We start from the raw sequence: 24,705 nt of genomic DNA, 5'->3' as shown, positions 1-24,705 counted from the left end.
TGAATAAGACCAACCAGAATGGCATGCTTGGCTCTACCATTGCTTAAATACAGTTACTTTCCATTTGCGTCAGTGGGAGTTATATCTGGGACATTGTAATTTACCAGTATAGATGTCCAGACATCTACCCCTAGGGACATGAGATATGCCTCCATTCTTACTTTCCAAAAGGAATAATTGGATCCATCAAGGACTAATATCTTACTCAAGTAAACTTCTTGACTCTCTTGCCTATTCATAATTCCTTAAGGATCTACCTTCTAGTGGTTAAATTGTTACTGAAGAAACTTGACTCTTATACAAATTGTTGGAATAGAGAATTGTTGAGAAGGGGGGGGGGGGTGAATCAGTAAGTTAAGAAACTGTTACTTTTCTTTTCTTATTATAATTTGAGTTCTTTATTATGCCCTTTATTATATCAAAGCATTCATTCATGAATCAGTAAATTACTAAAATTTTAGATACATAATCAAACAACAATTTCATGTAAAGCATACATTTGACACAATGTTTTCACATGGAAAACCAGAGGGAAAAAACCACCAATTTTTTGTTTGTCTTATGATGTAATTTTAGCACCAACTTAATTACATCTATTTGTTTGTGAGAACCCACTCGCTAGAGGCACCAACCCCCTTTGTTTCAGCAAGCACCAACTTACCAATAGGTACCAAACCCTTTTGTTTCAGAAAGAACCATCTTGCCAAGAGGCACCAAACCCTTTTGTTTCAGCAAGCACAAACTTGCCAAAATGCACCAACAGCTTAAGTATTCAAGCACCAATCTGTCACTATCATTGTTCTACTTTTTCATACAATTTTCAAACTGAAAACAAAGGCATATAATGTTACAAGTAAAATACGATCTAATGGTTGTTTGTAGATGCAATTTATACACTGTGCTTTCTGAACACTTGTGGAAATCCTCCTTTTGCTGCTTTCTTTATGTTCTGTAATCTCTACTTAGGGCTCTCCACTGTTTTCAACACAACACTACCCTTGCAACACTCTGCACCTATGTCTTCGGCCATAACTCTGCTCTTGCTTCCTCTCACATTTGCTCTCTCTCCAACTTAACTCAATGGAGGTTCACCATTTTGTTCCTGTGCTCACTTGGCTCAATGTACTCACCGTCATCATCAAATCTGCCCAAATGTGTACTACTGGCATGGCTCCCCATTCTTTTACTGAAACACACTTCCTCTGTGCTGTTGCTGCATTCAGGATCAGAGGAATGGGCGATGATCACTTCTCCGTCAAATTGCAGGCACTCCATTATGTGTATTAAATATCGTCTCTCCTTATATATTTCACAGAAGCTCCCCATGATCAATTCTGGCTTGCAGAGACTTAGCTGGACATTCTCATGGGACCTTTGTTCTTCATTTATATTTACAATGCATGCATGGGAGTTATTTGGCCATCAACTATACAAAACTGCATTCAAAGCCACAACTACCAATTCATACATCTTTAGCACACCTTTGTACTATTTTTATATCGACGGATTTACACTATAGAACACTATTAGAGCCATTTCCATATTAGTTATTTTACGCATAAAAAGCATACGAAAACAACGAAGTCTAATAGTTCTCAACTCCTTATGTATAAGACCCTCTTTGTGTTTTCTTCCATAGAACTGAGGGTTGTGATCGAGGGCTCATCCTTAAGGTGTTAAGTCCTCTAGACCCTCGACAGGGGCTATATTTCATTTGTTGGCCACTTACACATTTGTTTCATAAAATTGATGCTTTATACCCTAGGAGGCCATTTATTGGAGAATTCTTTATGTTGCCACTATGCTAGCCACCAAGAATTGCTGATCGCTGATTGTCAAAGTGATGTCATCACATGCCATGTGGCATCTTTCGACAAGTTACACATGTCACCCAGATATGGCCCATTAGGCCATCCAAAACCCTGAAACAACCTACCACATGTCCCTCCATATCGTGCTGTCATGCTGATTGTGTCAGCAACTATATGGCATTATCAAAACCAATCAAACATTACCATGTGTCCTCGTCGAAACTTCTCTGATGCTACCATCTGTCCTTATCGAAGCCAACTAGATACCTCCATGTGTCCTCCTGGAGGATAGAGAAAGGGCCTCGCCCTTCTTGGTTTCGCAACGATTTTGTTTGTAAAAAAAATTTCGAGTCTCCCAACGATTTAACGCTAGAGGCCTCAATCTCAGCATCACTTTTGAAACGCTGAACGTCAATTGTTGAGGCACCACTGTGTGTCGACTACCAGGACTTTCGATATGTGATATCACAAATCGCATATCGCAACATGTTGTTGTGTTGCACCCCTGATTCTCCATCCTATGATATTCGATATGCCAAGACCTCCAATATGCGATATCAAAAATCACTAATATATGGTTCACTTCCGCAATGTACTGAGACTTGAATCCATCGACCGTCGATTGCTGGGACCTCTGATCTCCGATATTCCTCACTGGATAAGGCCTGAATCACCCTGAAATTGAGTAGGCCATATCTCCCAAACCGAAATACCATTTTTGGACTTCCGTATACTGTTGGAGAGATTTCCAGAGCACTTTCCAATGAAAGGATTCCAATTAGCCACTGAGCCCATCTGCCACCTCAAAATCCTGAGAATATCATCATAACCACCAAGGCATGAAGCCCCATCATTAGGCTTAGCATTTTTTGACATCAATGCCAACAGTTGCACATCCAACCACCTTCATACCATCAAATGTCCAACATAGACCATGTTTGGTTTCTAAAGAAAGCATGGTGAAGTTCGAGAGGAAATTGTGTTATTATCAATGCTTGGTTATATATATATTCCCTCCCTTTGCGTGGATCTTGCACCATTTAGTCGATGATACCACCTACTCTAATTGGGTTTTATAATTGTTGAGTTTTGTCTTGTGAACTAAGTCGAGTAGAGTAAGGAAGGGAAGAAATTTTAACAAGTGAATTGTATTTTAGAGGTGTATAAACATCGTTCTCTAAAGGGAAAACCTATACTTCTCTCAGTATGTTAGGATCCCTCTTCCGTCTCATTAAATCAGTAAGTTCCTATGCACAATTCTCTGAGCAAAAACACAAAAAATGAAAAAAAGAAATAAAGGTGAAAGAAGAGAAAGGATTCTTGCATGGGGAGGTGAAGAAAGTGTTGTGGGTGGAAACACCCCAGGGTCTTGGGTTGAAAACCCCAACAAAGAAGAGGGAATACAACAGAAAGAAATGTGTAGACAAACAGTCTAAATGCTTAAACCACTGCAGTGGGAAGAGGTGGTATTACTCGGAGGTCCTATGTTTGGGGTTGATCCCGCAGGGTGCAAACCCTATACTCCTTCCCATGCCTTTAAAAGCTGTAACTTATCCAAGCAAAGCATATACAACAACTGTAGCAGAAATCATGTTCATGATATATGTGTTAGATCATATAAGAAAATGAGCAATTGAGCATTAATATAAGATTTATAAGCAAATCACAACATGGATCAATGCATAAACACGATAAATATCAGGAACATAACAACATTTCTTTATTGATGTAAGCTAAATGAAAGGTGGAAAACTACAACCTGAGTCTTCCTCCAATTCCAAGCGGAACCATCCTTTGGATCCATCTTGTCCCGACCTCAACAATCTTCCTCCATTGATACACACAAGGATGTCATAAGAGGGATGAAGGACATCTCAAAAGAGGAAACAAAGGTTTCCTATAAATTGGGAGTGTAGGAGGCATAGGGATTTCTTCAGACTCGATTAGGGATCAATCAACTATAATATCAATATCTCATCTCTTCTCCCCTTAGGCCTTCCCATGGAGGTTTATTTATACTTCTCCAAATTAGTTTTTCCAGTTGGGAAAAAGTTGGGCCACAGGCTATAGTAGGTGAGTAATAGGTAAAAATTGTAAACTCCACCCGAATTTAAGGAGATCATTTATTTTTTAGTGTTTCAACACATATACATGGGTTGGGTATATACTAACCCGTGTGTAAATGCTTTTAACCTAGGGAAAAGTAGTGTCTGGGAAGAAAAACACTGTTTTTTAGAATTTGGACCAAGTCTGGAAAGGAAGGGTTGCCCTAGGCCATAACCAGAGCATCAAATATACCAAGAGTGGTAAATGGTGATATAAAAGATTCCCCCTAATGTATGAGGTCAGAAGGAATCATGTCGAGACTGGAGAGGAGTTCACTAGAATTCAGCCTGCCAAGCCAGTGAAAGAGATCATAAAGAAACTGTTGTCTGAGGCGGCCATACCCATGGTCAGAAATAATAAAGCATGTCCGCATGTCAAGTACAAAAGTAGATCCATTATGTATACAAGTATAAAGGAAATGGAAATACATAGAGGATCATCCGATCATATCCAGATAGGTACATATATCAATATCACATATAAAGGACTGATTAATGACGCTGAAGTAGAAAGTTGATCACTGAAGTCATAAAGCTGATCCAAAAAGTACCAAGTCAAAATGGTGAAAAAAATGGTACTACATGCAACTCAAGTGCCAACATATAGGATGTCGCTGTAAGGAACTGCAACATATAAGGTGGATGGTGTCAACTAGCAAAAACATGAGCAACTGACAAGTGAAACAAGAAATTCTGATGCAAACCTGAGGTCTTCACTGATCGCCATGGTACATTTCTATACAATGGGAATAAATGATCTAAAGTCAACCATGTGAGAAATCGTTTGCTTACTGGTCATTGATGTATATCATTTACAAACATGAGACTACTCACATGTACCCAATATAATCTAACAAGTGAGAATAAATGAGCTATAGTCGAACACTTGGAAGAATCTATCAATCAGGAGACAATGATGTTTTCCCATTGTCATTAGTGAAGGAGTCTGCCATTGATGACTGCAAACCCTAAGGTACTGCCAAATGGACTCTAGATCTTGTTCCAAAAGGAATGAGTAGAAGTCGATGGGAAAATAACCATTAGAAAGAAGGCATTAAGGTATCCTTCATCAATCCAGTGCGAGTGTAACCTGTAGGCCAATAATGTGGAAGGAATCAGACAAATAAAGATGTAGTAACCCAGCTGAAGCATGTTTCCGGCATAAACAAGATGTAGCTAGAGCACAATAGAAACCCTTTGAACCAACCAATAATGAAAGATAACACAGAGGAGAGGAATCCACCAATAGGGTCAAATGGAAACCAAGGTACTGCACGAATACTAATGTGTGATAATGATGTTGGGTTGTGTTATATTCTTTCCACGACTAGCCCATGTAGTTAACTGGGGGGTAGAGCCCCCCTTAGTTGTGCCGATTGTGTAGCCGGGGGGCACAGAGGGTTTGAGGCGTACCCGTAACCCCACTTTATGGGGTCCGGGGCAGTGCCCTGGAAAATTTTGGTTTTGGACCCTATGTTAGGATGGGTAGACCCACCTATGGTTTTGTGCATGATTTTTGCACATGTTTTTGGATGCGATGGTTTTCAGTCCATGGTATTGGATGCTTCGGCATGTATAAATATGTATTATAACATTGAAAGGAACATAATGAAAAATCAAGCTGTTAGTCGCGGTTTTGGGATCCAGGGGAAAATCTCTATGTATATGTGTTTTATGTGTTATGCTCTCGCATTGTTTATTTTCTGTGTTTTAGAATTCGTATGCAGGTAATTTCTGTATGGGGTTAAAACCTACATTTGGTATCAGAACTGTTTTGGCTTCAAGGGGATGCCTTTGTTGCTGAGGGGTTTCGCTCGGGCCTGTGGTAGACCTTGTTCAGTGGGAGATCTGCGAGATCGATTCTGGTGGTGAAAGAAGATGGCGAACAGTGGAAAGATAGAGATCGAGAAATTTAATGGTCAGAGTTTTGAGTTGTGGAAACTCAAGATGGAGGATCTGTTGGTGGATAAAGATCAGTGGATTGCGGTAGATCTGGGTACTAAACCAATGGGAGTGTTTGATGAAGAATGGAAGAAGTTGGATCAGAAGGCAAAGAGCACAATACGATTGTGTGTCTCAGATTCAGTATTGCTGAATGTATCAGGGGAAGCTATGGTTAAGGCTTTGTGGGAAAAGTTAGGGACTTTGTAGCAATCTAAGTCTCTGGTGAATAAACTGTTCTTGCAGAAAAAGCTGTATAACCTGAGGATGAAAGATGGAGACTCGGTGACAGAGCATCTGAATGCATTTAGTACTGTGGTAAGTCGGTTAGCATCTGTTGATATTAAAATTTCAGATGAACATAAGTGCATCAGTTTGTTGTGTTCTCTACCAGATTCGTGGGATAGTCTGGTTATTACAATAGGTAGCAATGCAACTGGCTTGCAGTTTGATGAAATAGTCTCAGCCTTGTTGACAGAGGAGATGAGACGGAAAAATATGGAGAGCCAGAATGGTGATGCCTTGTCTGTACGAGGACGGTCCCAGAAAAGAAACAAAAATAAGTCATCGAGTGGGAGATCTAAATCTCCAGGAAAACCTATAAAGATGGTGTGCTGGAAATGTGGAAAGGAAGGCCAATTTAAAAGGGACTGTAAATCTAAAGCTCTTGACAAAGGAAAGGGATCTGATGAGGCTCCTTCTGTAGAGGTGAAAACCACCTCAGATGAAGGTGGGGATGTGTACTTGGCTTCTTCAAGTACACATGTAGATCATGAGGCATGGTTGATTGACTCAGGTGCATCCTTTCACTTCACTCCCCATAGAGAGTGGTTTTGCGAGTTTGAGAAATATGATGGTGGTGATGTCTTCTTGGGGGATGATAGGAAGGTTAGAATCATTGGTCGTGGAAAAGTAAAGTTGAAGTTGCAGGGTGGAAGGGTTAGAACGCTTCCAGGTGTTCTACATATTCCTGCATTAGCCAGAAATCTAGTTTCTGTAAGCAAGTTGGATGATGCAGGTGTAAAAAAAGTGTTCGAGAAGGATTCCTGCAAAATGGTTTGGGGAGCACTGGTATTGATGCAGGTAGTTCGGATTGGAACTCTGTACAAGCTACAAGGTAGCACTGTTATTGATGGGTGCAATAGATCTATGGTTCCTGAAAGTGGAGTAGAAAATCTGGTGGTCTCTGGAGAGAAGACCATGCTGTGACATCAAAGGCTTGAACATATTGGAGAGAAGGGCCTTCGAATACTTCATGGTAAAGGTATGGTAAAAGGTATGAGTAATAGCTCTCTGGATTTTGATTTCTGTGAAAATTGTGTATATGGGAAGTAGAATCGGGTGAGTTTCCCCTCTGGTGGTAAGAGGGCGAAACAAATATTAGAGCTTGTGCACAGTGATGTGTTTGGACCTATGAAGGTTCCATCACTGGGTAAGTCTGTGTACTATGTATCATTTATAGATGTCTTCTCAAGGAATACATGGATATATTTCCTTAAAAAGAAATCTAAAGTCTTTGACAGGTTTAAAGAATTTAAGGTTCTGGTGGAAAACTAGACAGAGAAGAAGATAAAGGTGCTGAGGACAAATAATGGTGGAGAGTTTTGTAGTAAGGAATTTGAAGAATTCTTTCAGAAGTGTGCTATAGCACGACAGAAGACTACTCCATATACACCTCAGCAAAATGGAGTTTCAAAGAGAATGAATAAGATGTTGATGGAAAGGGCAAGAAGCATGCTCAGTGGTGTCGGGTTAGGACAAGCATTCTGGGTAGAAGCGGTGGATACTACATGTTACCTGGTCAACAGGTCACCTTCATCAACGTTGGAGGATAAGACTTCACAAGAGGTATGGACTGGTAAGAAACCATCTCTTTCACATTTGAGGGTATTTGGATGTGATGCATATGTACATGTTCCAAAGGAGAAACGAACCAAGTTGGATAGTAAATCTGAATAGTGCATCTTTATTGGGTATAAGGATGGCTTAAAGGGTTATAAGCTTTGGAACCTAGTCATACGGAAGGTTGTGTACAACCGAGATGTGATGTTCAAAGAGGTAAAAGATGTTATTAAACATGAAGTCCAACCAAAGGAACCTGAGAAGATAGAGTTTGAGCTTAAGGAGGAATAATCAGACTCTACAACAGAGGAGGAATTAAAAGATGAAGAGCCACAAAATCAGGGTGTGAGAAGATAAATTCGAGAAAGAAGGTAGCCAGAAAGGTATAGTCCATCTACTTTCTGTTCAAATTTTGCTTTATCTATTACTGACGATGATCCCAGAACTGTGAAGGAAGCAGTAGATTCAGAGGATGGCAAACTCTGGAAAGAGGCCATGGTTGATGAAATGGCATCTTTACACAAAAATGAGGCTTGGGATCTGGCGGAGTTTCCAGCTGGAAGGAAACCCATTGGTAGCAAATGGGTGTTCAAGAAGAAGACAAATTCAGAAGGAAAGGTGGAGAAATACAAATCTCGGTTGGTAGCAAAAGGTTATTCCCAGGTGCCAAGAATTGACTTTGGTGATATTTTTTCTCCTCTTGCCAAGGTAACTTCTATTAGATTAATTTTATCTGTTGCTGCTACTTTTGATTTTGAGGTAGAACAGATGGATGTGAAGAAAACATTTCTTCGCGGGGATCTAGAAGAGGAAATATACATGAAGCAACCTAAAGGCTTTGTGGTGAAGGGTAAGAAAGAACTGGTATGCAAGTTAAAGAAGTCTTTGTATGGGTTAAAATAGTCACCAAGGATGTGGTATTAGAAATTTGATACATTTATACGGGAACTTGGCTTCACCAGAAGCAAAGAAGATCATTGTGTGTATTTTAAATTAATTGGTGACCGTGTTATTTATTTGGTCTTGTATGTGGATGATATGTTGCTAGTTGGAAATGACAAAGAAATTATCCAAGATTTGAAGACCCAATTGTCCTCCAAATTCGACATGAAAGATCTTGGTGCTGCAAACTATATTTTGGGCATGGAAATTAAAAGAGATCGGGCAAAGAGGAAGCTCTGGTTAAACTAGAGGAAGTATGTCGAGACAATACTGTAGAGGTTTAATATGTAGGATAGTCAACCGGTGAAGGTTCCTATTCCTATAGGTGTGAGGTTATCTACTGAACAATGTCCCAAGGCACAAGAAGAGGAAGAGGACATGTCCCGTGTTCCATTTGCAAGTGCAGTTGGTAGCCTGATGTATGCAATGGTCTGTACTAGACTAGACATTGCACATGCAGTGGGAGTATTGAGCAGGTTTATGTCAAAACCAGGGAAGGAGCACTGGACAATAGTAAAGCGGGTTTTCAAGTATTTGCGTGGCACTAGTGATTATGGTTTGTGCTACCAAGGAAGATCAGGATTAGACAGAATGTTGGATATTCGTGGCTTTGTTGATGCAGACTGGGTTGGAGATCTGGATCAGAGAAGATCTACAAGTGGGTATGTGTTTAACCTATTTGGAGGTGCAGTCAGTTGGATGAGTAAGAAACAATTTGTAGTGGCACTATCAAATATAGAGGCAGAATACATGACAGCCACTCATCCAAGCAAAGAAGCAGTTTGGTTGTAGAGATTGTGTTCAAGTATGGGGTTAGTACAAGGAGCTATAAGGATAGAGTGTGACAACCAAAGTGCAATTTTCTTGGCCAAGAACCCTGCATATCATTCAAAGACAAAGCACATTGATGTTCAATATCACTTTGTGAGGGATATGACAGAAGACAAAAAGGTGTTGCTAGTAAAAGTGGACACTCTGAAGAATACTGTAGATGCATTGACAAAGTCTCTGGGCTCTGAGAATTTATCTTGGTGTAGAGAGACAATGGGCATTTCATGGTTGGAAAAATGACTAAGTTCTCTTGTGGCCCCCTACGGAAAGAAAACAACAAGTGGAAGAATGTTGGGTTGTGTTATATTCTTTCCATGACTAGCCCACGTAGTTAAGTGGGGGGTTAGAGGGGGGGCAGAGCCCCCATTCGTTGCGTTGATTGTGTAGCGGGGGGGGGGGGGGGGGGGTTGGGTCACAAGGGGTTTGAGGCATACCCGCAACCCCACTTTATGGGGTCCGGGGCAGCACCCCGGAAAATTTTGGTTTTGGACCCTATGTTAGGATGGGTAGACCCACCTATGGTTTTGTGCATGATTTTCGCACATGTTTTTGGATGCGATGGTTTTCGGTCAATGGTGTTGGATGCTTCAGCATGTATAAATATGTATTATAACATTGAAAGGAACATAATGAAAAATGAAGTTGGTAGTCCTAGTTTGGGATCCAGGGGAAAATCTCTGTGTATATGTGTTTTATGTGTTATGCTCTCGCATTGTTTATTTTCTGTGTTTTAGAATTCGTATGCAGGTAATTTCTGCACGGGGTTAAAACCTACAAATGAAAGCTAATGTTGAAAACAACGGAAACCACTTATTCAAAGACACATGACAACTAATCGATGCTGAGCACAAGGTGACCTATCAATAATGAAAATAGGGCTAGGATGCGGCTCTAGATCTACTCTCAAAGCAATTTTTCGTAGTCGATAAGAGCAAGACCTGTTATCACTCCAGGAAACTCTCCTAGGTTGTAGATCGGAGATGCCTGGTAACATATAATCTTCAATATTGTTCTCTGAACTATTGGAATAAATGATGGTTTGGATCAAGTTAGATAAGCATTTTAGCTCTATTTTCACTCAAGGCATGCATGAACGCTCTCACCAATACAAGGCTTTAGACCACTAATGCTTAATAATTTATAAATTCAATGGATAGATGGAGAATACTGACTATACCAACAGATTTCATACATAAACATAAAGGAATGGCTAGATACAGGCAACAAAAGAGAATACTGACTATACTGGCAGATGCATATATGACCACATATGGATGGCTAGCTACAGGCAGCAAAGAAGATTACAAATCTAATTTATCAAAGCAGATATAAGATGATAGTTATCTAGCCTTAGACACAAAGAAAACATGAACAAAATGTTCAAGTGCAAGCATAGAACAACAAAGAGAATGGACATTGAACATATAATGGCAAAATAAGCTTATATTGCTAGAATGAAGATGAGAAGCTTGAAGGAACAGAGGAGGAATAATCTCTAGAAGTTGAACCCTTGTTACATCTAGTTTTCAGCCTTTTATAGGCCTTTACAATGCTTCTAAGCCTACTAAGGCTTGAAGTCTTAATCTATCTTCTTTGTCCCTTTAACCGTTTGATGCCCTGACTAGGCAAGCATGGGCTTGGAGGATTATTCTTCTGACAGCAGAGTAACTGCATTCAGATATTTTGGTTGCGCTGGAAGGACTGCTGATGCTCCATTATCAGTTGTTGCTGTGGTTGTGTTGCACTGTTTATTCTCGGCCTCTATGTCCGTTTGGGGAGGAGCTGCGCATGCTATGGCTCTTTCTATGTTTTAACAATGCATGCTTTATGTTAAAGTAGAACAACACTGTCCTATTGTGAACCTCTGTTGAAAATAATGTATATTTATGTTTTAAACAGAAAACACAACAACACTGAGAATCCCTGCCCCTCTCTGTCTTTTTCAGACCTCAAAAAGTCCTTAAACATGGCTTTGTGTTCTATCGGGTCCGCCCTTGTTGCCATCGCAAATCACAAAACACCTGCTCCTATGTATTTTCCTTATATTTGGAAATACGTGAAAAACTGAAAAGCATGAAAAAATTGGCGTTGGCAGACTTCAAAAATTATGTATTTCCCTTCTCGGACCCTTTTGGATTCGGGCTTCATCGCAATCGGCATTGCCCCAAGGTTCCTTTGTATTTTGTTATATAACGAAATACCCGAGAAATTCATTAAAACAAGGCTTTGGCGCGGACTTCAAATATTATAAAACATCCTATATAATGCCGTCGGGTTCGGCTATTCTGTCACACCATATGTATATGAAAAAGGCCCCGCCCCTCGGTTTCCACTGATAGTGATCCATCGATGCGATGTGGGTCGTCGATCTACACGCACGATCGACGATCCATGTTGAATCGGTGATCACTATCGCTCGTTCCACACAACTTGTGCTGATACCTTCGCCGATACTTCCACCAATGCGACCTGCCGATACTGATCATCGACGATCATTGATCGGCGGTGTCTAGCTCCGATTACCACTGCCTACGATCGCCGATTTGTGATTTGCCACTTAGATCTGGGCCCATTGATCGGCCAGATCTAACGGCAGCTGTGTGTTCTTGAGTTTTAAGCCCGTGATAAGGGTTTTTTCATGATTTTGAAGTAATTTAGCCTCCCGATAGTGTATTTCTGTCCTTCTAAGGGCTCTCCTCCCTCGCTTGTTTCGATCGATGGATGATCTTAAGCACTTTTGAAGACTTAGGGAGTGCTTTGGAGCATATTTGGATCTATTTGCATGATTTTAAGCAAACTTTGGAGACTTTGGGAGTGTTTTGGATCCATTTTTGGGCCAAACGCCAAAAAAGCTAACACTGGCTCCTTCTAGGGATGAAAGCTTCCCTGTGAGGTTTCAAGAACTACAGAACAATTCCTTTCCTATAACAAGCAAGATCAAATCTTCCTCCTAGTGTTGCATTGGGCATGGAGTAAATTTAGCATGAAATAAAAACTTGAAAAAAACATATTTACAATACCAAGGCTTGAAAACCTTAACTGAAATAATGTTCAAAGAACAACCCATTGAATGGGCCATCAAAAACATCTCCTCCTTCCTTTAATGCATTCCTCTTGAGAAAACAGTCACCAAACTAAAAGTTGACCCTTTTTACCTTTCTATGAAAGGTTTCTTTCTCTTGGTCAATGTGCATATCAGCCAATTCATCAAAGACTTGCAAAAGCCTATTGATTTAATCACCTACTTCAAAAAATTTCCATCATTTGACATTATCGGGAAAAGATGGTCTAAATTTCACCTCATCTCTGTATGCTTTCAGCCTTGGATGTTTTGCTTGGAAGGTTTTGTACACCTGCTGAATAATAAGGTTTGCTTTATACTCTGTTGTGTCATTTGTGACCTGAAAAGTTAATATAAAAGATGAATCAATGTATTCCTCTATGGGGGACACAAGGACTTCACCTGTTCCTGCAGCTTCCTTAGAGCAAGCCCCATCAAAGAACATGTCCCAAATCTATGGGTCTTCTTCCTCTGTGATCTGGCAAACTGGTTTTTTAAGCTGCGTAGAGGCCAACTAATAAGGCTTGGTAATGTCAAGACCGAGCTTCTCCATGACAGCCTTGGGCATTGGATTATGGTTGGCTCTAGTGTCCAAAAGGCAATTATGAATGATTTTATCATGAATAGTTAGAGAGACATAGAATCATGGGGAGATGTCTTCACAATTTGCAATCATTGGGTTGAGAATAACAGCTGGTTAGTAATCTTGTAGATTTACATAGTCAGTGGAAGCTTGGATGGCATTAGGCTCAAGAGCCTCAAGGATAGATTTCTTGAAGGACTCAAACTTGACTGGTTCAATCAGAGGTGTAGGTATTCTTGGCTTCTGAATTTATGATTGAAAACTGAAAGAAGGGGACTTGTCAAGGCCTCTTACCTCTATGGCTGGAGCTTTGAGGATGATAGGATCAACTGTTGGTTGCTTCTGCTTATTAGCTTGTTGTTCTGTAGGGACAACAGCTTTATGAACAGGAGTCTCATTGACATTATTCATCTTCGACCTCAGATTATATTGGTGCTGATCTTCAGTTTGTAGAATAACTTCACCATCCCATTCTTGGCTGATTTGGTCGTTGAATAATGGCTTCTCATAGGCAGCTTTGGTTAAAAAAGTGGCAGTGCCTTTGTCTTCCATAAAATGGATCTCATCAACTTCAAACTTCTCTTCTTCCATGACTACATTTTGAAAAGGGGTCTTCACCCTTTGGTCTTCATTGGCATCTTTGTTTCTTTGCAAAATGTACAACTGCTCATTTGCTCTTCTATATGGATTTGGATTTGGAGAAGAAAAGGTATTAGGAACCCTTCCTTTCCCAGAATGTTTCTCAACCTTTAATTTGGAAAATTCAAAGGCTAATGACTCTATCATCTTGGTCATTTTATCAATCTTGGATGTGAAGATGATGAAGGCTCGCCCCTCTGTCTTCTTCTATCAGCATTACCTTTGAGCTTTTCTGCAACCATGATGTTTGATTCTACTTCCAGGGTTGCATCTTGCATATCAATCAAAGAAGCACATTGCCTCTCCCTCATAAATAAACAGATGTCAGAGTCAAAGGCACTGGTATAGATGAGTCTAGCAGAGGTAGTGGTGGGTTTTACTTCAGCTGGTATCTTGCTGTACATGCAGTTAAATATCTTATTAAAATCAAACAATCTCACCATTTTCCCTATGTAAGTTCCCAAACTAGTGTGGTAGTAAAGGAGATCATTCTTATCCCCCCAATGCTTTAGGAATGCATCATCTAAGGCCTAAATATCTGCTATAGATGCTGGGGTCAGTTCCCTGAACCATTTTCTAGCCTCTCCATCTAGGCTTTGGACAAAGACTCTCATCCAGAAATCATCTTCACTAATGTCCAGGTTATCAACATAGCTATAGAACTCGAGATGTTCTTCAACTGAAACATCTTGAATTCCAGTGAACTTAGGCATATACTTCTGATATTCTCTAGTAGGCATAGCATTCAAAGGAGTGGGTAGTACTAGAGGTCCATACCTAGCAGCTATGATTCTTTCCATTTTGGTGGGTGTTTGTGGACCTGCGATAGCTGTGGTGGCTAAAAGATTACTGGCAGTTTGAATGATAGAGGGCTGTTGAGTGATTGATAAGACTAAAGGAGTATGATGGATAGGAGGTGAGGTTTCCTTTGGGCATACAACAAAAGGAGAACCTAAAGAATAAGGAGCTTTATGAATCTCTGAGAGTTTTTCTTCACTGCTAGTATTAGATGCTATACTTTCAACATGTATTTGTTCTATTACAAGCCTTTCTTGAAGAGATATAGGAGATTGTTTAGATTTACCTGAACCTGATGCTCCTTCTGCAATACCTTTCTCTCTTTGATGATTTTTTCAGGGTCAGGTATTGGGTCAGCTTGTGATTTTTTCAGGGTCAGGTATTGGGTCAACTTCTGAGGATTTCTCCGAGTATGCCTCACAAACTAAGCCAAAACTATGAAGTGGAGTCGCCAAGAGGTTCGGCCTCCAGTAGAGTTGCCAGATAGATGATTACAACCAAAAAAGTGCCTAGACTTTGTCTATCATCAAAGCTGGATCTATGTCATTTCCCAGGGAAGTTGATCTTCAGTTTCATCTCCCTGGAAATGGCAAATTATGTTATCACTCCAGGAAACTATCCTAGGTTGTAGATTGGAGATGCCTGGTAACATATAATCTTCAATATTGTTCTCTAAACTATTGGAATAAATGATGGTTTGGATCAAGTTAGATAACCATTTCAGCTCTGTTTTCACTCAAGGCATGCATGAACGCTCTCACCAATACAAGGCTTTAGACCACTAATGTTCAATAATTTATAAATTCAATGGATAGATGGAGAATACTGACTATACCAGCAGATGGCACACATAAACATAAATGAATGGCTAGCTACAGGAAGCAAAAAGGAATACTGACTGTACTAGCAGATGCATATGACCACATATGGATGCCTTGCTATAGGCAGCAAAGAAGCTTGCAAATCTAATTTATCAAAGCAGAGATAAGATAATAGTTATCTAGTCTTAGACACAAATAAAACATGAAAAATCTATTCAAGTGCAAGCATAGAATAGCAAAGAGAATGGACATTGAACATATAATGGCAAAAGAAGCTTATATTGCTAGAATGAAGATGAGAAACTTGAAGGAACAGAGGAGGAATAATCTCCAAAAGTTGAACCCCTGTTACATCTAGTTTTCAGCCTTTTATAGGCCTTTACAATGCTCCTGAGCCTACTGAGGCTCGAAGTCTTAATCTATTTTCTTTGTCCCTTTAACCGTTTGGTTCCTTAACTAGGCAAGCATGGGCTTGGAGGATTATTCTTTTGACAGCAGAGTAACTGCATTCAGATATTTTGGCTGCGCTGGAAGGACTGTTGATGCTCCATGATCAATTGTTGCTGTGGCTGTGTTGCGCTGTCTATTCTTGGCCTCTATGTCAGTTTGGGGAGGAGCTTTGCGTGCTATGGATCTTTCTATGTTTTAACAATGCATGCTTTCTGTTAAAGCAGAACAACACTGTCTTATTGTGAACCTCTGTTGAAAACAATGCATATTTCTGTTTTAAACAGAAAACACAACAACACTGAGAATTCCCGCCCCTCTCTGTCTTTTTTGGACCTCAAAAGTCCTTAAACATGGCTTTGTGTTCTATCGGGTCCGCCCTTGTCGCCATCGCAAATCGCAAAACACCTGCTCCGGTGTATTTTCCTTATATTGGAAATACATGAAAAACTGAAAACCATGAAAAAATTGGTCTTGGCAGACTTAAAAAATGATGTATTTCCCTTCCTGGACCCTTTCAGGTCTGGGCTTCATCACAATTGGTGTTGCCCCAAGGTTCCTTTGTATTTCTTTATATAATGAAATACTCGAGAAATGCATTAAAACAAGGCTTTGGCACAGACTTCATATATTATAAAACATCCTATATAATGTCGTCAGGTTTGGCTATTGGGTCGTACCATATGTATATGCAAAAGGCCCTGCCCCTCGGTTTCCGCCGATAACGATTCATCGATGCGATGTGGGCCGTTGATCTGCACGCACGATCGACGATCCACGTTGAATCGGCGATTGCTATTGCTCATTCCACACAACCTGCACTGATACCTTTGCCGATACTTCTGCCGATGCGACTTGCCGATAGCGATCATCGGCGATCGCTGGTAGGCGGTTTCCAGCTCTGATTGCCACTACGTGTGATAGCCGATTAGATCTGGGGCTGTTGATTGGCCAGATCTAATGGCAGCTGTGCGTTCTTGAGTTTTAAGCCTGTGATAAGGGTTTTTTCATGATCTTGAAGTAATTTAGCCTCTCGATAGTGTATTTCTGCCCTTCCAAGGGTTCTCCTCCCTTGCTTGTTTCGATCGATGGATGATCTTAAGCACTTTTGAAGACTTAGGGAGTGCTTTGGAGCATATTTGGATCTATTTGCATGATTTTAAGCAAACTTTGGAGACTTTGGGAGTGTTTTGGATGCATTTTTGGGGCAGACGCCAACAAAGCTAACAAGACCCACCAGCAAGAAGTCAATGTAGACCTTCTCAAACCAATATGAGCAAAGGACCAAATAGATGATGTGATAACGAACATGACTTTGACAAACAGGGATGGCCGACTGAAAAATAGGTCAAGAGACACCACAGAAAGGCTGACTTAGGTTTACTTCCCCTGAACAAAAGCATGACTCAAATGTGACTACATGGCAACATATGATAGTTTTGTATAAGTTTATCATAGAGGAGGCATAAGCAAACTCTCCATATGATTGGAAGATATAACCAATCGGAGGAGTAATAACTCAATAACAAGGTTAAGGCTCTCCTAAGTCAAACTAAAGCCCATCCCAATGGAGGAAAGACTTATTTTTTGAGTGCTTTGTTCAAGGGTGACACAACTGACTCTAGCTGCCATCAAATATGGAAATAATGTCCCTTCGTCACTCTTTTTTGGGATATATATATTTTGTATTTTTCATATTCATGAAGCCTGAAAAAGAATAAAATAATGCTATAGTACAGTGGAAAGAACGAGTGTCCAAATATAGATGTGCTAGTTCCTGGGAGGGGAACATTCCTATGCTCAATGCAAGGTGACGAAACTGGTCAATGACACTCAAAGGAATGTTCTTTCCATGGGTAAAAAGGTGTGTCAAGTTGCAGAGGCTAAGTGATTGCAAGGTTGATTTTGTAGAAGACATGGTCAAAAGGTGGCTAAAACACGAGTCCAAGTGAAGCTGGCTCAAGGCCAAAAGGTACAAATGGTCAACATGCAATGCAGTAGTACAACTCAACACAAAGGAGCCTCTAGGGTATAAAGCCAGAAAAATAGTGAAGAAGAAAGAGAATGAGTCTTCAACGCACAAGTCATGATGGGACTAAAGAGGAATCCCGAGCCTAATAATATAGCAGCATGGGAAAAATATGCTAGCGAGTATCTAACCAAGATTCCCATGTAAGGGTTGGCTCTACCATCATATCATGATTTTATAAGTCGACGAGTGAAAATGGATTTAGAATCAAGACATGATGGGGTTGACCCTATGGCAAAAATATCGCAGTATGGAGGCTAGTATGCAAAATGAAGCTGGAAGTGATATTCCCTAACCTATATGCCATTAAAAAAATGATACCTGCCATGATGGGTCTGTATTCATGGAACCGGAGCAATTTCTCAAAAAAATCTCCAAAGTATCCTGTAAAAACAACCCATCCCAACACTCCAAGCCAAAAGGTCAAAATGTCCACAGAAAGAAAAGTAAACTTTAGAAAAAGTAATTTTCATTTGTCAACTTATATAAGGAATTTTAGATTCACAATTTCTCATTTTTGTTTTGAGCAACTGGGTGAAGGAGTTGTGGAGAAAAAACCAAGAAATCTTCCTCCATCAAATTCAACCATTCAAATTTCTTCCAATCTTCCAGGCAACCTTCTCATTGAACTTTTGGCAACTTTTGATGCTTTTTAGATTTTTGTCACAAATTTGATCATGGGAAATTATTTTTTAAATTTTCACTCTGCGTACACATGGTTTGGATACATGTGATCCATGTATAGGAAAGCCCTATATGCGATTGCGTTAATAATGAAACCGCGTGTGCACGAATTAAAAATTGAAAAACACGGTTTTAATGATTCAAAACATCATTTTTTGCAGGATGTCGATTAAGTGGCGTGAAAGAGAGCATAGTGGAATTGATAATCAAGTAATGGAGAATCAAAATGCATTAGATGCCTTACAAGGATGTGGTTTGTTAAAATTCTTCAAAATGCCGAATATGAAGGCAAATACCAAATTGCTTGAGATGTTAATCCACTACTGGAGTGTAGAAGAAGATGCTTTTGTGATTGATCAGATGCCCTTGAGGATTGAAATAGAGGATATCTATTTCATTACAGGTCTTTCCTGGAGGGGAGAGAGAGTCCACTCAACCAAAAGGACAAGAGGTAGTCTTAGTGTAGAAGACTACGTCTACATATACTGTCCTAGAAACACCAAAAGACTAGATTCAATTCAAGCATGTAGAGATTTTATCATTGAGAATCCTACTTTTTACCATAGCCAGGGTAAATGGTTCTGCTGCTCTACATCAGGCTTTGCATGTTTCAATGAGTCTTGCAGTGGATTGTCTCACTACAGTCTTTGATTGGTGCACACCTCTGCTAGCCAATATGAAAAAACAACTTACTTCTATCCAGAAGGGTCAGACAAAGAACTTTGGATACAAAACCATCTTGTGTTCCTTATTCTTTGAGAGAGTACCTGGGCTTTGTCCCAAGGTATTATCCACCATCAGCAGCCCAAGAGATCCACGGATGGGTAGGTGGGATGACTTAATGAAATGACTGGGGGCGGTGAGGTCCCTAGGACTACATTTGATGACGAGTTTTTCCTTTGGTGGGAACAACAAGTCATTGCATTCGAAGACTACCCTTATGCTGGAATGGATTTTAGAGGAGATTCAGATCTAGTGTTTCCACTAGATGCAACATGGGGTGCCATAGGTATAAATGATTTTTAATTTTTGAATTTTAAGATTTTTTTGGATTTTAAGTATAAATGAACTAAAAAATATTTTTGATGAGACAAAACACTTACAAAATTATTGATCATGACACAGATGTTGGACCAGTGAGACCTGATGGTCTTCCTCGACATAGGCATTGTAGAAGAGACACCGAAGGGGCCGCAGAAGAGACTGAGAGGACCCTCCATGTAGTCCAAAGAAACTTGGTGAGGTTAACTCACCAAGTACCCATGGTGGCTATAGAGGACCTACTAGAGGAGATGCAACGACGCGTGGTGGGAGTACCACGTGATTGGGTGCGACTATTTTGGTGGGTGGCCAATGCCATCATTTTCTTTCTTGCCGCTCATCCTGAGTAGGATCGCTAGATAGATGATCAAATATTTTTTGATTAGACATGATGATGGGCATAAGCTCTAATTTTGTAGGACATTTTGTCCCGATTTTGTATATTGTTTTGGACACAAAACTCTGTTTATATACAAATGGTTTATCATCATGATCACATATATAGATGATACTTCAATTATTTTTTATGTTTTAATGTGATGAATGATTTATATGCCAATCCAATGCTTGATTAGCGATAGAATCTGCTAATGAATTTTCTGATCGAGGAATATGAAAAAATGTGATATAAACAAATGATCTTTTTAATAAACACACTCTCAGAAATTGGCGATGTAAATAAGGGTCTCTCACACGATAGATGTTATTCAATTGAGATACCACTATCTGTGAATCCAAATAAACTACTAATGAATCAATATCAAGAGATATTTCCTCAGATAGTAAATTAATAACAACAGTATATTTTGCGATATTATTTGAAACAAGACCGATACATACTCCTCTCGAAACCAACAACTGGCTAAATGGATAATAAATCACCCAAGCCGTGGAAGCAAGGTTCCAGAGGTGTCTACTCACACCATCGATGAACCTTAGATATATTAAATCATCCATCAATACCTGCCAAAGAAGATAAAAAATATCGACATCACTAAAACCGATAGATAGATATGTACAACGATACAATATATACAATCAAGCAAATGCTAGGTCAAAGCCTAAGCAAAGTACTTCTTAAGGTAGAGCCCATTTCTAGGCTTCGCCAACTTATTTCCCTCAAAATCAATAAATTCATAAGCTCCCTTTTTCAAAACATTTTTGACAATGAAGGGATTGTACCACATAGATTTAAACTTTCCTGCCCCCAAGGCATCTGTCTTGATCGTAGACCAGGACATGGTCGCCTTCAGAAAAATTTCTAGGATGGACAATGTTGGGTCCCTATAATACTAGTGCTTACCCCATTACTTTTGTTTGTTGTGCCCCTATTAACCCCATATTGTTATTTCTGTGCCCCATAGAATCCCTCTATTGTTATTTTTGTGGCTTTGTATTATTATTGTTAGGTCGGCTGGATTATATTGTGACTCCTTAGACTCCTATATATAGAAAGGAGGTTTTGTCATTTGCATCATCCAAGAATTGTTCATTTATGTAATGTAAAGGAGGTTTCCCCCTCGAAGAGGCTGAATTCTAAGGCGTTGATCTTTCTTTTCTATCTTTTCTTGAGCTGGTTTCATAACATTTGGTATCAGAGCTTTGGATTCTAGGGTTTTGCTGCTCCAAACAGGTCATCGTGACATTTTCGCTATAACTTTTTTTCTGTGACGTTTCAGAAGTCGCAAAAAAAACCCATTTGAGAAGAAATCGCGCTGAACCTTGGGTCCGAATTTTAGAGCTTTTCGCGCGATATTTGTGGAGATATGATCTAAGGAAGTTGGTCTTTTTGCAGACTCCTGAATTACATTCAAAATAGGTGACCTGGGGAAAATCGTCATAACTTTCTCTTTGGGGATCGGATTGAAGTTTTGTAAGAAGGTACAGAAAGAGGACGGGCTGTAGTTTCTTGTGGGTGGTTTTCAGATCCAAAGGTCGAAAAATTGACTTGCAGGACGTCGTACAAGTTAGCTCTACTGAACTAGTCTATAATCAAGTCACTCTGGGAGATTTCACATAACTCTTCCTTGGAGAATCCAATTTGGGTCAGACTTGTGGCATTGGAAAGAGGACACAGAGAGCTACTATAGGTACCAAGTTTAGAACTAGATGATTGGAAAGTACAGAGATACATCAGAGGCAATATCGAGCTCCTACAAAGTGAAAAAAGGTGTGTAGATTTTTTTAAATTTTTGCTTAAGCTTGGTTTGAAAATTTATTTTGAAGGAATTCAAAGGGCATAGTAGAGCATTATTATCGGTAACTGATGCCCCAAGGAAAGAAAATGAAAACACCTAGTAAGGAACCTGAAAGCTCTAGCATGACTCATGAAGAAGAGGAAGAAATGCTACATGATATATCAAAATTACAAGAACAAGTGCAACAAATGTCACGCTCACAAAAGTTAACATATGCTAAGATAAATGGCGTGGAAGCTAAGATAAATGGCGTGGAAGCTAAGATGAATGGCATGGAAGCTAAGATGGACAATTTGAAGATAGATTTGAACACAAATTTGAAGACAGGCATGGCAGATTTGAAGACAGATTTGACTAATTTTCTACAAGAAATACTTACTAATGGTGAAAAGGTAGTAAAGGAAACTCATGATGAGAACAAAAGAAATGTTAATCATGATTCCATAGATGCTAATGTTGGATCGAAGAATCACCACATTCCAAAAATCGATATGAGGAAGTTTGATGGCAAGGATCCCGCCACATGGATATTACAGATGGAGCAATTCTTCGATCTCAATAATGTGCAAAACACACAAAAGGTACGTATGGCAACTTTATATTTGGAACCAAATCAGTTTGTATGGTATCAATGGCTTTGTTCTCGTAAACAATTTATCACTTGGGCAATTTTTACGGAAGAATTGATAGCACATTATGAGGATACAAAAAGCAACACTTTTTTTAGCCAATTGATAAGTCTCAAACAAAAGGGTTCAATAATGGAGCACATTGAGGAGTTCCAAAAATTGAACATAAGGGTAAAAGATATTCCAGAGGAGCATAGGATTGATGTGTTCATAGGGTCTTTAAAGGATAATATCCAACATGATGTGCGCCTTTGGGAACCTGATTCATTAGAGAAGGCATTCAGGTTAGCAAGAAAAATGGAAAGCAAAATTATGGCAACTAGGAAGCATACCATTCACAACTATAAAGACGGAAGTGTTGTTGCCCATAGTCTTCCACAACCTACAAGGTTGACACCACAACAATTGGAAGAAAAAAGAGCAAAAGGGCTTTGTTACAATTGTGATAGCAAATACACAAAAGGTCATAAGTGTGCTGAGAAGAAATTATTCTACATAGATTGTGAAGAGGAAGAAGAAAAGGAGCAAGAAAGGTCAAAAGAAGAGGATATATTCCAGGAACAAAGCCTAGATGAAGAACAAATAAATCCGACCATATCTTGTAATGCATTGGCAGGAATTACCACTCCTCAAACCATCAAGATAGAAGGACAAATCAAGAAGAAAAAGGTAATAGTGTTGATTGATTCAGGAAGCACCCACAATTTTATTCATTGTAGGGTAGCAAAAGAATTGAATTGCTTCCTATATCCAGCACCAGAGTGTCAAGTGATGATTGCAAATGGAGGAACAATAAATTGTTCTGGAAAGTGCCATAATATCAAGCTATCCATGGGAGAATATGTATTGACTAGCCCAATGCTTTCCATTCCAATGGGAGGTGCTGATGTTGTACTAGGAGTCCAATGGCTACAATCCTTGGGTACAATAGCTTTTAATTTTCAAGAACTTTTCATGAAATTTTCTGTGGAAGGAAAGGAAGTTGAATTAAGGGGTATTGCAGGGAAACCAGGAAAGATAATCAGCTCTAATGGCATGACAAAGCTTCTAAAAAAGGAGCAAAGAGGTGTAATTGCACAATTATGTTCGCTAGATGTTTCCACATTGGAATCATCTATTTCTCCAGATCTCCAAAAAGTCCTGGACAATCATTCCAAGGTATTTGAGACTCCCAAAGGTCTCCCACCTATGCGTGATCATGATCATGCTATTCATCTGATTCCAGGAAGTGTTCCTCCAAACATCAGGCCGTACAGATATCCATATGTCCAAAAAAGTGAAATTGAACGTATGGTTGCAGAAATGCTAGAGGCTGGTATAATTCAACCGAGTCAAAGTTCTTTCTCAGCTCCAGTAGTATTGGTGCACAAGAAGGATGGATCATGGCGCATGTGTCCAGATTATAGGGAGCTCAACAAGCTCACTATTAAAGATAAGTTCCCCATTCCTGTCATTGATGAATTACTGGATGAATTGCATGGATCAATTTACTTCACCAAGTTGGATCTTCGTTCGGGATATCATCAAATCAGAATGAAGATTGAAGACATTCCGAAAATGGCATTTAGAACTCATGAGGGTCATTATGAATTTTTGGTCATGCCTTTTGGCCTTACCAATGCACCTTCAACATTTCAAGGTTTGATGAATTCAATTTTCAAACCATTCCTTAGAAAATTTGTGTTAGTATTTTTTGATGATATACTAATCTACAGCAAGTCTTGGAAGGATCATGTTGAACATGTTGACAAGGTGCTACAACTATTGGAGGAGAAACAATTATATGCAAAAAGATCCAAATGTTTCTTTGGAGTCCAGGAGGTGGAATATTTGGGTCATATTGTATCTCATGAAGGAGTTAAGGTAGACCCTAGCAAAATTAAAGCCATTAAGGAATGGAAAATCCCCACATCCATAAAGCATCTGCGAGGATTTCTTGGGTTGACAGGGTATTATCGCAAGTTTGTTAAGAATTATGGGAGAATAGCAGCACCTCTAACAACATTATTGAAGAAAGATTCATTTTCATGGACTCCGGAAGCAACAAAGGCCTTTAAACATCTTAAAGAGGCAATGTGCCAAGCACCGGTCTTAGCTACACCGGACTTCACAAAAACCTTTATTGTGGAATGTGATGCTTCAGGAAATGGAATTGGTGCTGTTCTAATGCAAGATGAAAGACCCATTGCTTTTGAAAGTCGTCCAATCAAGGGAAAGTTTTTAAGCAAAGCTATTTATGAGAAGGAAATGTTGGCAATACTCCATGCACTTAAGAAATGGCGACCCTACCTAATGGGAAGACA

The sequence above is a fragment of the Pinus tabuliformis genome, chromosome 5_1, assembly GCF_031772625.1.
Source record: "Pinus tabuliformis cultivar Carrire ecotype Pingquan chromosome 5_1, CPIR1, whole genome shotgun sequence".
NCBI lineage: Eukaryota > Viridiplantae > Streptophyta > Pinopsida > Pinales > Pinaceae > Pinus > Pinus tabuliformis.
Note: the sequence above shows the minus strand (reverse complement) of the source record.